At 34.5% G+C, this 15,936-nt stretch overlaps 1 protein-coding gene across 3 annotated transcripts in view; it reads left to right on the top strand.

Annotated features, from left to right (window-relative positions):
* Positions 1-15,936, top strand: part of LOC111052056 (myosuppressin) — a 182,484-nt gene that overhangs the window by 84,382 nt on the left and 82,166 nt on the right. The window contains exon 1 of one of the 3 annotated variants that reach the window (XM_039433602.1): positions 4,572-4,616. The exons of the other annotated variants lie outside the window; for them this stretch is intronic. The gene's annotated coding sequence lies outside the window, so the exon portion shown is untranslated. Of the gene's footprint in view, positions 1-4,571; positions 4,617-15,936 lie in introns of those variants that run through there. 3 annotated transcript variants of the gene reach the window in all.

Here is a 15,936-nt window from a genome sequence, read left to right as displayed (position 1 = left end):
AGATTCTCGCACCATAATCCACAGCATTTGGAGGCAATGTGCGATAAAGCATTGTAAGCCGCTATCATCATAGCGAATGCCAAATGATTAAAATCAGTTTGTCGCCCGCGGCCGCTTAACATTAGCAAGCGACCAGTTTACGCTTTGTATGTGAATCGGCTCAGTTGAAAGTGTAAAGTCGGCATCAACGGTTGACTTTCTGATTGATTATTCAACCAGTTGCCGCGTCGACCACTAAACCACCGCCGAAATTTAATTTCCTGCCTCATTATGGCTCGGCCCGTCTCATTAACAGATTTCCAACCAGCAGCGTTAGTTGCTGTGATATCTGTTGCAGCATGTCTGTGGTATCACAGACTTCGATAGCAGAGCTACCAGAATATTGAGCTTTATTGTTGTTTTATTATTGTATTATTTTAATATTGAGCAAACTGTTGAGCTTTGAAAGAGAAGGTAGAAGATGAAAGGTAGAAGTTGGATGTAGATAAAAGAAGTTACCATCTACAATAGATTTCCAAGTTCTCATAGTTCAGATATAGATGTTAGAAGGTGGGAGTTGAAAGGAAGAAAATAAAAGGTAGAAAGTATAGGTAGAAGGTGAAACGTGGAAGATAGAAGTTAGAATGTGCTGGGTAGAAGATATAAATAGAAAGGTTTAGTCTTAGTAGAGGAGTTATAAAAAAATAAATGTTGTATATAATTCACTATTATAACATTGAGAAAGCTCCTTGAAGAGTTTCAAGGATGATTTCGTGTTAGAGAAACTGATAAGACTATTTCAAAATCGATTGTCAACCTGAATAAGATGAACTTTCCAAGCTTTTCATTCAATCTCATCATGCGTTTTTCAGTTTTGTTATCGGAGGGATCTTAGAAGAAGTTTCAAATCAAATCAAATGTTTCTTTATTTTGACCTGATTGCTCAATAGGCTACAGTAATTTAAAACTGAATGATAAATGAATAATCTCTCAATCATGAACATTAAATAACTACTGCAGCATCGCATAATTTTTTACATTGTAATATAAATGATGAACATTATTAAAAATCGCATATCAATCAATCGATCAATCAATCAATCAATCAATCTAATCAGATGTCAAAATAAAAGAATACCAATTACGGAATTATTGAAATTTGAAAGATCTAAGTTTTCTTATTTTCATTTTTCTTAGCTACAAAGAATCAATTGAAATCAAATGTCTTGGACAAATTCCCGACATAGTGCGCGTCCGGTTCAGTGGGAATATTCTTCTTATAAGTTCTAATAGGACCGCTAGCCGTGCTGAGTGAGAATTAGACTCAATCGCTAGTCTTTGAAGCGAAAAAATCAAACCGAGAGGGTCGAAAAAGTGGAGTAACAAGGCATGTGTGGGTCGACCATATTTTTCCGGTTGTGCTTTTGACCGTCTGACATTAGCGTTCTTTTTCGGGACGGCCGTTTCGTTTGTGAAGTAAATATTTAACATAGAACAAGTGAAGGAGAGAGCAAACAATTTGAGTCGGTTTCAATTTTCTCTGAACTCTCAACTCGGCAACTTTATCAATTGAGGTTGCATGGGTCGTGGGCCGGGTGCACCAGTTACATTTTACAGGATACCAAGTTTCCAAGTTACATTCACAAGCTGGAGGGTGCTATTCTCTCCTCAGTGCACGACAAAGAAAAATTAGGATGACTTTTCCAAAATGTCCTGGACGTTGCCATTGTCATACGAGGCATGTGAAAACTTTCCCTTCTCCTATAAAGACTACAAGATGGAAAAATTAGTTAAGTGAGAATCATTTCACAATTAGTAAAATTCTCAACTTCAGGAATGATCATGAAATGTTGCAGGAAAGATGGCTTTATAAACTCTTTAGCATCCTATATAGATATTGTTTGCTTCACCATACTATTGATTGTGCAAGAATGATTGACCTCAAATCTCAATCATATATCATCTTGTGAATGTTAATCAAAATGTGCTTGTTCATAAAAATGTTCATAAAACGTTCTCTGCAAATCACCAAGTCTATTAAAATATCATTATAACAAACATTGTGTCAGTTCGACTCAAAAATATGATAACAAAGTCACATATCCAAAATTAATTCAATAATCCATATGATATCCTATCAATGAATTAAAAATGTCTGAAAAACTAACATATTTATAATGCTTATGTGAGCACTGCACCATCTATGCAAAGTTTGATTTTAGATTTTCAATTATCAAGCTTCAGATACAATTTAAACAAAAAATTCCAATTGGAAAAGATTGAGCATGAAAATCTCTACAATTAATGTCCAGTAACATTTGCAGCTAAAATTGGAAATAAGCTCGAAATTCGAGAAAATAAGATTATTCAATTGCAAACTGTTGGCAACTGTTGATTCTATTAAATCATTCACTATGAAGAGATAGCAGACTTCGTGTGTCTCCAGCGTTATTGTCCTGTCACCAGCTGGCTCAGATCTTAGAAAAGTGGACTTGAGATGCGCGGGTTTATCTGCGCGATTATCTATCAATTTTCATAACGGCAAGGAAAGTTGTGTGAGTGCACCACACCAGATTTTCAATTCTATGCAAAGACGCATAGCTAGTCGAGTGAACTGTAGATCTGCTTTGTGTCTCTGCTAGAAGGAGTTGCCTAACCTGCGCCATGAATGGTCTCAAGAGAGAACCGCTTCACACAGTCCGTGACATTGAAAGCGACAATCAGGTAATCCGCACCAGAGTTCAGTTACCGATGTAACCGTGAAAACGGAACCGTGAAAAGCCAAAAAATACGTTATTGATCAGGACAATAATTGTATTTTTTAGTAATTCAACAAGTTTAAATCGGCTCATTTAACTGTGCAGTCAAATTGCAAAAATGAGGAATTTTCTTAACTCTCAAGCTTTAGAACATTATGGAAGAATGGAACGTTGTTTGGAAATATCACCAATTTATTGGAAATAACATAAATGTTTCAACACTTATGGTGTAATCTGCAGTGTTGAAACATTTATCTAACTTTTCAACGAACTCGTAATATTTCCAGACAACATTCCAATGTTCCATTATGAATGAATATCAAACATTGTTCTAAATCATGGCTTTAGCAATGGTAGACTCAGATATTGAAGAAAACTGGCTTGATAATAATTTCAAATCTGAGAACCCTCTTAAATTATTTCGTCACGAAATGTTTCGGCAACTAATGCCATTTTCATTTTGACTTGAAAATGGCATTAGTAGCCGAAACATGTCGTGACAAAATAATTGAAAAGTGTACTCAAATTAAAATTATTATTAATATTAAAAGTAGCCCAAAATAGAAAAGACAATAAAATGGCTTGATAATATGTGAATAATAGAATTGGAGTAAATGTCTTGAAAAAACTCCTATGAATAAATTGATCTGTGATTATCATACACTATATTCTTGGGCTTGGGGAGATCGAAGAAATCATTCTTTTGGAGAAAAAGGAAAACGGTCCGTTTGAAGACTTGGATCGAATCCCAACATAATACTAAGATGAGGTAAGAGTTCAATTTAGAATCCATTGGGTGAAATATCATGTTGCTTTCTGAGGTGGGGAAAATTCTATTGAGCTTCATGACATTTCAGATCCTGCTTCTAACTTTGTATACATTTTTTGAAATCCAATTGATTGAATTCAGCAGTCATTAAAATTTCTTTAAAATTATTTTAAATGGAGAATAACACAAATTTCTTAAAAAACTACTCTGAAAACATATTCAATTATTATGATTATTTATAGAAAATACCAGAACAAGATAATGTAATTGGAATTCCATATTAGAGAACAGTCCTGGGAAATCTACTTTGACAACATGTTAAATAAAATTATTATGATCAATTATAAGAATACCAGTTCAAGATAATGTACTGTGAATTTCATGATTCATTGTGAATTACAAGGTGGAAAACCGGAAAACTATCAGACTGTTTATTACGCAAATGAGGTTTTTCCTTATTGTCAAGTTCAATAATCATCAATGGAGTTTGGCAAACACAAAATCAACTCTACCAAAATATCCCTATTACTATAAAACCAATCTCCTGAGTACTTCAAATATCACGTTACTTTTTGGAAAGCACTTGTGAATTCACGATCGTCACCAACGGTATGAGTTGTTCACAAATTACGCAGAAACACTTGACATTTCCAATCTCGACCGATTAATATTACTAGCATTATACACATTATGAGGCTAACTAGAGGTGTACGTTCCTATACTATTGATAATTAACCCCCCTATAAAACCTGTCAAATGTGACACTTTTTAATTAAGAAATCTTGAAGAGGATAACGATAGTTTCACTATCGTTCGGAAATAATAAAACTGAAAGATTTGGGAAGCTAATGAATGACAGGAGAAGAGAGCCAGAATGATAGAGAAAGAGAGAATGATAGATAGAGAGGAATAAAATAGTGAGAGAATGATAGTTAAGGAAAAACGAAAGATAATAAACAGCGAAAAATATTGAATATGGGAACTTGGTAACTAAAGATAACTTCAGAGGGGAATTTTGATAACATTGTCAGTGATAAGGTTTTAGACAGCGTTTAAAACAGTTTGAAGAGTTGTTTGTGCCCTTTCATGCTGCTGTTTCTACACTACAGGTATGCAATTAAAAATTCATACTATATCATTAAAAACATTCCTTCAACTTTATTGATACTTTATTTGATGTTCCATCGTTTTAGCTGTTCAGTTAAATTTTCTTATAGTTATACTAGATTTGAATTTGGTGAAGAAAAATCAATATTATTGCTCAGTTGATGAATATTGGAATATTGTTGGAATGAAGTTAGAATATTGTTCAAAACAAGTGATAAGTAAAACTTTGTTGAGGAAGCTGATTTTATAATTGCAAACTGGAGCAATATTATAATAATAGTTCGGTCCTCGATCCGAGGGATATTTATAATAAAATTCTCATCCTACTCTATAATACTATGATCGTACAGTTCTCCTATAATAGAAAAACATCTCGTATAATACTCTAAATAGATGATTAATGATACTGTTGTATTATATGTTTGTGTTCCTTACATGATTAATATTAAATTCGGTTTAAATCTTATAACAATGACCAATTGTAACCAAATCTTGATATAAACCAATTTCGAAAGTGATATATTGATCCCTAAGTCATCACAACCAATTATAATTGAATATTAATTGAAGAGACTCGGAATGTTTTCAAAAAATCCACTTTATTTGACAATAATAGATTTTTTGTAATCCTCCCTTCAGGAAACTTGAAATATCTTTGCAATGGTTCTGTCAGAGTCCTAGTTGATGAGACTAGTAGTTGAAGTTTGAACATATTTTTTATTCCAGATCACCGTACTTCATTTTAAATCATCTATTTAAAATTTTTTATTCCAAATTCCTCACTTTTAGTCATGGAAGGTATCGATTGGAATTCAATACTACAAGCTCATCCTGATTCATATCTTCATACCGTACCTAATTATTTCCAACTTATGAAGCTTGGGCTTGAATTCAAATAATATCATTCCCAAAAATAATATCAATTAATGACTTCCTTTCTGGTTCACTTTGTAACTGTCTTGATTCCAAATCCGCGAAACCAATTAAACTTGGACTGAAATATTAGCTTTTAGCTTCTTAAAATTCTGGAAATCATGCCAAATACTAAGACAATCATCCCTAGATGTTAAACCTTGGATTCCTTGACCTTCCGATAGTCGCGCCCTACTCAATCACACGAGCAGTCGCGTGTTGTATTTTGTACAACATCCAATTATCCAAGTGTTATGTACTCTGTTTACTGTCAAAACATATTAATTTCTTGTGTAATCACTTTTTCATCTTCTTGGATTATTTTACGCCTATGAACATTTGGATGATTACCATTTCATAGCCCAATAAGGTATATCAAACAAAGACATCAATTCTGTGTTATTGGTTTGTTTACAGTCCCCATTTACAGTCTCTCCCTATCTTATGTACAGTGCAACTTATGCACTGTCGCAACTAAATGGCACCATTGCTCGGTTGATACTGCAACTCAGTGGTGTGATGGGGGGGGGGAGTTTTGGAATGCATAGGTGACTCATTCTCTGACACCACCCTATTCAATAGTTTTGTGCAGCAAAAAAACTGACACTGTTGTACTTTTTCAACAGCGCGACTGCCGGAAGGTTAACAATAAACGTATAATTTTAGTAGCCTTATATAGACAGTTCAAGGAAGAATTTTTGCGCAATCCGCGAGAAATAAGGAAAAATTTTTGCGCAAATCCCCCTCCCCCTCCCCCTCCCCCTCTGCGCCCCCCTCTCCCTCTCCCTCTCCCTCTCCCTCTCCTCTCCCTCTCCTTCTCCCTCTCCCTCTCCCTCTCCTTCTCCTTCTCCCTCTCCTTCTCCTTCTCCCTCTCCTTCTCCCTCTCCCTCTCCCTCACCCTCACCCCTCTCCCAGTGAGGATGAGGGGGAGGGAAAAAAAATTTCCCTTTTTGGAGGAAAAATTCCCTACTGTCAAATTAAAGTGAATCCATCTTTCTACTGTCAAATTAAAGTGAATCCATCTTTCTACTGTCAAATTAAAGTGAATCCATATTTCTACTGTCAAATTAAAGTGACTCCATCTAATGTTATACTGACAGTGAGAGTCAACCTTGGAAGATATGCTCAAATTATTCTCTCAGTCAGATCTTAAGTCAGCATCATGAAGCTCTAAGAACCCAATTCAACTTATACTGACAGATTAAATTCCAGTCTAGTATAGATAAGAAACTCTTTTGTAGATGTGTAGATAAGAAACTCTTTTGTAGATGTGCTAAATACTGACAGTGAGAGTCAACCTTGGAAGATATGCTCAAATTATTCTCTCAGTCAGATCTTAAGTCAGCATCATGAAGCTCTAAGAACCCAATTCAACTTATACTGACATAGTATAGATAAGAAACTCTTTTGTAGATGTGCAAAAACCCTATTACTCTTTAAGTTTCTCGTTCTAGAGTTAGTTGCAAGGATCTTTAAATGCAAGGATATTACTTTAAATGCAACCCTAAAATCTTTAAATGCAAAGTGAATCCATCTTTATACTGAGTGAATCTGTTACATCTTTATACTGTAAAATTATAAAGTGATTGCAAATTGAATAATTCGGAGGGTACAAGAGAGTGTGATACACCCATCGTTTCTCTGTCTCTCGCATAAGCTTAAAGATTGTGCAAAAAATTCATCTATTTGAAATGCATTTCAAAAACAGATGGCCCCATGCGTTATCTTCTATTCTCGCTACTGCTTTTTCCTCTATTACGAAAGAGAAATCCAAAGTTCCTTTTTAATCCTGCCTTCATATACTGCCAGTTGAAGTGAATCCATTCTGCTCCTCGAGACGGCCTTGTGAAGGTCGGGAGGGCGTTGCCCGGCCTTGAGTGAGTGAGTGACCGAGCGATGTCAGCTTGTGCGTACATCAAGCTATATATAAAAACACATTTCTTATCACTTAATGCAACTTGGAGAGTGATTGAGTGCACTACACGTACTAGCTGCGGAGGAGGGCTATCACAATTGGACTGCATACTCCACAGAGGTCACCGCTAACATTATTGATTGTAAGTAAAACTTTTTGTTACATTCTCATACTTTTGTGAAAGTGTTGATTTTTATAATATATATTTAGTGTTACAGTTTGGTTACATTGTTTTTCCACAGCATTTTCTCACCTCACTACTCATAAGCAGTTGTGCTCTCGTGAAGGAACCTTACCTGCATCGAGAAAATCATAGCCGAGGTGCTAGCTGAGAGAAGCCTATCCGATTATTTCATTTCGTCAAATCAACACATGTAAGTTCATTTTTACTTTAATTTTCCTCTTCTCCGAGGACAATATTGTTCTCCATGTTAGATCCTTCAACAAGGAAGGATCATTTTTTCAAACATGAATCTTGACAGTGTTTTCTATCATCAATGAGACATTTTAATATTCAACCAACCTAATGAATTACAATAGCAAAATTCAGGAATTTCCTTTAATTCGCATCTTCGATGTCTATCAACTATATTCTTATTTATAATATAACATACGCTTATATGTTCTGACTTCTGTTCTTCACTTTTACCAGGTTTTATAAATGTTAAATATTCCTCAAACGTTAGTCCTTCTTTTCCGAAATTATTCAATTCTAATATTGTTTTGTCAATAAGTTCGAAATAACAACATCTATATTTTTTATCGATTTTATTCGAAAAATAGTTCTTATCAAATGAAATTGAATCCATCTCCAATCTGAAATTAAACAGAATATGCTATCAATCTTGTTCTAAGCCTGTCTCATCTGAAGAATCTCGTAAAAAATTCCAGATAAGTTTATTTAATTGTTCTTTTGTTAAATGAGCATTGTTTTCTATTATAACCTTCTTAATTCTATTGATAGACTGTGTAATTATTGTCAGAATACAGTCCAAAACTTCTTTTCATCCCAATTTCATAAAATAAATTGTTCAAATAAAGGTTATGCACATGCGACTTTTCAATTCTTCACTAATTTCCACGTTGAAACAGACACATGAAACAATTGATTTTGAATTTAGAAAGATTAAGATCCGAATTGACAAAAAAGCAATAAATGAAGATCTTTGATATAATTCAATATATTATGTATATTTTGTAATTCAGTTTAATTAATGAGATACTATACTTACAAAGATTGGGCTATCAATGCTCACCTATTATGATGGAATCTAGACCGCAAATAAACATTTTTTTACAAACAGCATTAAAAATACATAACAATTTTGAATGTTTTTCAAGGCTCATTTTTGTTATTACATTGAATTCTATGCATACCTCTCTGTTTGTGATCATGAGGTTTACCAGCATGTAATTTTCCAGTTTACTCAAAGCTTGTAATTTTTCAATTGTCTGCCTACGATTTTATTTATTTATTCGTTGATATAATTACAAATCATATGAATATGATCGGGTAGAACAACAGGCACAGTCCAAAACTATTCTGTTCCTTTAGATGAAATGTCCGAACATTTTTTCTAAAGGAACAGAATGGTATTCAAAATGTCTATCTATAATGAATTGAACGCACAAATCTGAAGACTCCACTGATCCATCTCAGTACAGTAGCTTGATGTTGTATCAGCAAAGACAAGATCACTACTAACAGATTAGCTTGCTCTAGCTTATTATTATTATGAAAAGCACACTCTAGCGATAATTTATTGTACTTTATAATATATATTTGGTTTCATTGTTTTCACAGCATTTTCTCACCTCTCAACTCATAAGCAGTATCTACACCTGAGAGGAATCAATCATACCATAGGCCGCTATCTACACCTGTACCATAGACCGCTATCTTACCATAGACCGCTATCTACACCTGTACCAAAGACCGCTATCTTACCATAGACCGCTATCTACACTCGAGGAGATTCACGCACCATCAACACATGTAAGTTCATTTTTACTTAAAGTTTTCTCCTCCGAGGAGGAAAATTGTGCTCCGAGCACAGTTTTTCTCCTCCGAGGACAGTGTTTGTCCTCGGAGGATAAAAAACCTTCTACATTATACTGCATGCTTGTGATTTTTTCGCCTCATCTGTATGATGAGCGTCTTTTGTCTTAGACTCATCAGCATAATATATACAAAACGGTGTATGCATTACTTTTTCAAATGGTTCAACGATAATATATTTACAAAACACACATTGTAGATAGTGATAGTTATGTAAGAAATAACCATTTCTTGCAAAATAGTCTGCTCTATCAGTTAATGGTTTGCAAATGTAACAATGTAGATGGTGTGGAGCTAGTTTTTCAAAGTACTCTCCTTGTACAGATAAATCTTCTGGCATATTAGTAAATGATAAATATCTTTCTTCATATAATCGTAGAATATTATTATCGTAATTCTCATCTTCAATTGTTATATTTCCTTTCCTTCTACAATTTGGGCTAAACTTTGCATGTTCGTTGGCTACAACATCATTTTGCTCCCAATCTCCTATACAAACTGAACAAAATACGCAGCGCACAATATCCGGTTCACTTGCGAATACAAAACCGTCTTTCGCCATATTTTCTGCCGACAAATTCTGACTAGTTTTTGTCCATTTTTTATCGAATGTTAATAATCTCAATCTTTCATGTAACATTATCTGTCCTTGTGATAACATCGTGAATGTCAATTCACAACTGATTGTGAATTACATTCCTTTACACATACTATTGCTTATGTCATCCTGATCATTTTGTTTTTTCAGTATCATGCCGAGGGAACGCAGACTTCGTGGGATCAATTCAAGCGCAGTTCGCCATCGCATCAGTTTTGAGGACGAGGATATTGACATTGAGAGTGTGCTTGAGAGGACGAAAACTCGAGTGTTCGAGATAATTAGGGAGCATGCGGCACGGTATGATGCAAATGTTAAGTGGTACATAGTGCTTAACGTTTTATTGTATAAATTAGTGGTGCTGGATGACAAGGTTGATGAGTCTGTTTCATCTCTAATAAATCTACATAGTTACTCCAACATAGCGCTGAACGTGCTTGAGAACTATGAAGATTTTAATGAGCATTTTTTCTTGGCTGTGAGAAAAATCATCATGTCTTTCGAAAATTTCGTAAGACATGGGTCTGGATGGGTGTTGAAGAAAATTGAATCACTGGATGTAAATGTAATCAAATATAATCCTATATACACATCCAGTTTCATTCAAACACCCCAGTTTTTGAAAAACAAAAAATGTATTATAAATGTCAAAAATCTTTCTGACGAAAAATGTTTTTTGTGGTCGGTCCTCGCATATTTTCATCAGAAACCAAAGGACTCACACTTAACTGTAAAGTATTTGAGCAAGTTTGCTCACAGACTCAATATGCGAGGTGTAAATTTCCCGGTGACGACACGCGATATTAAGAAATTCGAAATACTCAATCCGGACATTGCAATTCACGTCATCGCGTATGACAACAAAAAATTTTTTCCCTACCGTACAAGCATTTTCCGCACGCGTAAACATCAAATTAATCTTTTAATGTTGAAAGGCGATGCAGGAAAAACACATTATTGTTTAATCAACACCGCGAACGGGAAAAACGGGCTATCGCGTCTTTTCTCCCACCTTTCAAAACACGATGGACAAGTACATGTATGCAATTTCTGTTTTCACCGGTTCATATCAAACAAATCTATAAATGTAGACGGGAAAGCAAATTTGTTGAAACATATGGAACTTTGTTCCAAGTTTGAATCTCAGCGCGTTTCATATCCTAAACGCGGAGAGACAATTAAATTCAAGAAACTAGGCGCGACGTTGAAGAAAAAGTACACTATTTACGCGGATTTAGAAACATACGTTGTGAATATTGATAATGATGATGATGATGATTCCGATTCCGATGAAATTACTCGTAGTTACACCAAGAAAACGGCGCGGCATATTCCTTGCGGGTATTGTTTCGTTGTTATAGATGTAAACGGAGAAATCGCCTACGGACCTGTACTCCATAGATCGAGTAGTTTAGACGAAAAAATCATGGAGAAATTTCTTCAGGAAATTACAGATCTTGGCGAAATTTTGTATGAGGATATGAAACGTGAAATTCCGATGCAACATTTGACCGAAAGTGAAGAGCGCGAATTTCAAAATTCAGTAAACTGCGGGCTTTGTGCTGAACCGTTCTCAGAAACCGATATTAAATGTCGTCACCACGCGCATGAAACCGGTAATTACCTATGTGCAGCACACGTTTCTTGCAATTTAACAGCGCGTACTCCAGATTACATTTCGTGTTATTTCCATAATTTCTCCGGTTTTGATTCGCATTTTATCCTGAAAGCGCTCGGTAAATGTAAAAAAGAAATTTCCTGCATCGCAAATACGTCAGAAAGATTTTTGACACTTTCAGTAGGCTTTGGACAGCAATTCAGGAACTGGTTACATAATTGAATGCGATCTCGAGTACCCGAAAGATTTACACGATAAACATGCCAGCTTCCCTCTCGCGCCGCTACACTTAACTCCCCCGCGGGAATTGCTGTCCGAGTATCAGACAAATGAGAACGGTCAGGGAGTGACCAGAAAACTCATGAACACACTTTTTAACCGTGAAAAGTACATTGTACACTATGTCAATTTAAAACTCTACCTTCAGCTCGGTTTGAAATTATTGAAAGTACATCGCGTCATTAGTTTTTCCCAATCTCCCTGGCTGAAAAGCTACATCGACTTCAATATCCGGAATAGACAGAACGCGAAAAATAAATTTGAAATATCCTTCTTTAAGGCCTGTTGCAATCTTTGTTTTGGTAAGACTATACAATCAGTTCGGAAACACATTAATGTTAAAATTATTACAGACGAAAAACGATTAGACAAGTACATTTCAAATCCGTTATGCAAACGCTGGCAAATAATTAGTCCGGACGTGATCGCGGTTTTCTCTCGCAAGTTGGAACTTAAAATGAACAAACCTGTCTATTCCGGCTTCAGTGTACTGGAGTTGAGTAAATTCCATATGTACGAATTCTTTTATTGCAAATTACAAAAAATCGTACCCTGGAACCGCGTAGAACTCTGTATGACCGACACCGACAGTTTTCTTCTAAACCTAAAAGTCGAAGATGTGTATCAGTTGATCAAAGATAATTTGACCCTTTTCGATACTTCTAACTATCCACCTGCCCACCCTTGCTTTTCCATGGAAAGAAATAAAGTTGTAGGTAAGTTTAAGGATGAAACGGGCTCAAGGCCGATCTCTAAATTTATAGGTCTTAGATCGAAACTTTACAGCTTTTTAGTTGGTAATGAGAATGATGACGAGGTTGTAAATAAATGCGTAGCAAAAGGAGTAAAGTCATCGGTTAAATGTAGAAAACTTAATTTTAATTTGTATAAGAAATCATTGTTTGAACGTAGTGTACATGTAGAAAAATTTAGTATGTTAAGATCCTATAACCATAGTATGTTTCAGGTCGAATGTGCAAAAATTTGTTTGAGTCCTTATGACGATAAAAGATACATTGCAGAAGATGGTCTGAATACTCTCCCTTTCGGTCATTATAGTCTCAACACTTCAACTGATTGATCAGTATGTGCTGTGACAATCATCCAACACCACTAATTTGATTTGTCTGTTGTAAATATCATGAATATTATTAGATCTAAGCTAGCTTTAGAGCTTCATAGCGTGCCGCGTGTGAACTATCCCACTCGCAAGTATGAACTGAAAAGTGAAAAAGATCTCCTTCAAGCAGACCTTATTGAAATGATAAGTTTATCACGTTTTAATAAGGGTTATAAATATATCTTAGTTGTTATTAATTGTTTTACAAAATTTGCATATTGTGTACCATTAAAAGACAAGACAAGTCAATCTGTATTTAACGCTCTCCAACCAATTATTTCTAAAAATAAGGGCATTAAGCTGTTCCAAACAGATCAGGGAACAGAATTCTTCAATTCAAAAGTTAAAGCATTATTAGATAAATATAGTATTAAACATTACCATGTTTTTACCGATAAGAAAGCATCCATAGTTGAACGGCTGATTAGAACACTTAAAGCAAAAATTTATAGATATTTAACTGAGCATGGAACAAAAAACTGGTTAACCAATCTAGACAGTTTAGTTAAAAATTATAATGCTACAGTGCACAGTTCAATTAGAATGAAACCTAAAGATGTGGGGAAAAAAGATCGTACACATGTTTTATCGTCATTGAATTCTGCATTCAATAGACGATATAAATTGAAAAATTCAAAACCAAAATTTAAGCTAGGCGATATCGTGCGAATCTCGAAGAAACGATTATTTTTCGATAAATCTTATAACATAAACTGGAGCGCAGAGTATTTTGTGATTCATTCTATATTTCCTTCCAAACCTATAACCTACTCACTGAGAGATCTAAACGGTGAAGTAATTAGTGGGCGGTTTTATGCAGAAGAAATTAAAAAAACGCAATTAAACGAAACGGAGAGACAAGTGTATTTGATTGAAAAAATATTAAAACGTGATAAAAAAGGATTGTTAGTGAAATGGATTGGATTTTCTAAACCTAGCTATATTAGTAAAGATCAATTATTAGATGAAAAATAATCAATTGTAAATAATCTATTGTAAATATCATGATGTACATTTGTTGAAAATATATTAGCTCCTCATAAAAAATTGGTTCTCATTTCGTAATATAAGAATCCATAATCTGTCTGATGATGTGGAGAGGAGGTGGTCTGCATTCCAATCTCTGGGAAACGCCTCTCTATACATCATCATGACCTCGGTCATTGTTCAGTGGCTTATCAGATCACGCTCTGTACGTTTGTAATCATGAGCCAATTACCAATTGTTAACTTTGATACCTTAATTACAAATAAAGAAAAGCCTACATTTTGTAAAAATGGGAATCTGCTACCTCACAATGCGCGAATGTTAATAATTTCTCCTAGTGCTGGAGGAAAAACAAATCTCTTATTTAATTTAGTATTTGCTGAAAATGGTTTAAAATTTAAGCACATTTACTTATTTAGTAAAAGTTTATATCAACCAAAATATGTCTTTTTAAAACAGGTATTTGCAGGTTTGAAAAATATCGGATTTCACATGAAAGATGATGTGAGTCAAATTCCCCATCCAAACCGAATCCCTGAATATAGCTTGGTAATTTTTGATGACTTGCAACTGAGTAATGTGCCACAGATTAGAGAATATTTTACAATGGGTCGTCATCGTAATATTGATACTGCATATTTAATTCAGAGTTATGGTGCCACACAGAAACATTTCACTAGAGATAACGCAAATATGATAATAATTTTTAAGATGGATTTATTGAGTCTCAAATTAATTCACAGAGATCATGTTGGAGGAGATATGTCTTATAAAGATTTCAGTAAACTTTGTCATACAGTTTGGAATCGTAAACCGCATAACTTTCTTACAATTTTAAAAGAATGTACTATAAAGGAAGGAAAATATCGGGATTCACTGGACACGATACTTTCCCCTCAGTAGAGATTAATTCTTTGTACAGTCATGTTGTCTAAAACACATAAGAGTAGGAGGAGGAGGGGGAGGAAGAGGAGAGGAAATAGCTTAGTAAATAACAGGAAGGAGAATTTAATAGAAACGATTAAGACATTACGAAAGGTGATTAGTGACAAGCATAAAAGCCTTATTAATTTTGAAAAACGAACGGATGAATTCAATAGGAAATCTCTTTCGCCATTAATTGAACCTATAATTGAATTGGGAAAAACCAAATCTACATTACATTCTAATCATGATGTAAAAAAGGAAGAAGTAAAAGAGGAACAAGAGAGTATGGAAATTGATAATGAAGATGATGATGATGAGTATGAAGATGAGGAAGAGGAGAGGAGGATGGTGATGATGATGATGATGTTGGTGCTAGCAGAATCAATGATTTGTTGAGCAAATACCTAACAGTGTTTCATAAGGAAAAGTTGAATAATTCAATTACTTATGGAGTTTCATACAAAGATCAAAGTGAAAAGTATTATATCGGTGATATACAGGTAATATTTGATAATGGATATATAGATGTTGATAAAGAAAGAATTCAATTAACTCGCGGATTACTCGAATTATTATTCAAAGCGAGACCAAACAGAAATCTTTATAATAATGATGACCTTGACAAGTACAAACGTATCTTATTACTTACTGGCGTACATTTAGATCGAAGAGGCTATGTTAAACGTAATCATGGAATTAAATCGCAATTGATTCAGAAATTATTTCCCAGTAAAAAACTTGTTAAAAAGAAGGGACAAGGTTTGTTGAATTTTGCAAAAAATATTTCTCATGAAAGAAATTACCAATACTTTGATAGTTTTGATGAACTAGTGGAAAGATTAAATTTACTCTATTCCTCAAAAGCTTCTGGGAATTCTGCTCATGATGTTGAGATTTCATCTATACT

Source organism: Nilaparvata lugens, chromosome 7, assembly GCF_014356525.2.
Source record: "Nilaparvata lugens isolate BPH chromosome 7, ASM1435652v1, whole genome shotgun sequence".
Classification (NCBI taxonomy): Eukaryota; Metazoa; Arthropoda; class Insecta; order Hemiptera; family Delphacidae; genus Nilaparvata; species Nilaparvata lugens.
The sequence above is the reverse complement of the archived record's forward strand: the minus strand, read 5'-3'. Positions and strand labels throughout refer to the sequence as shown.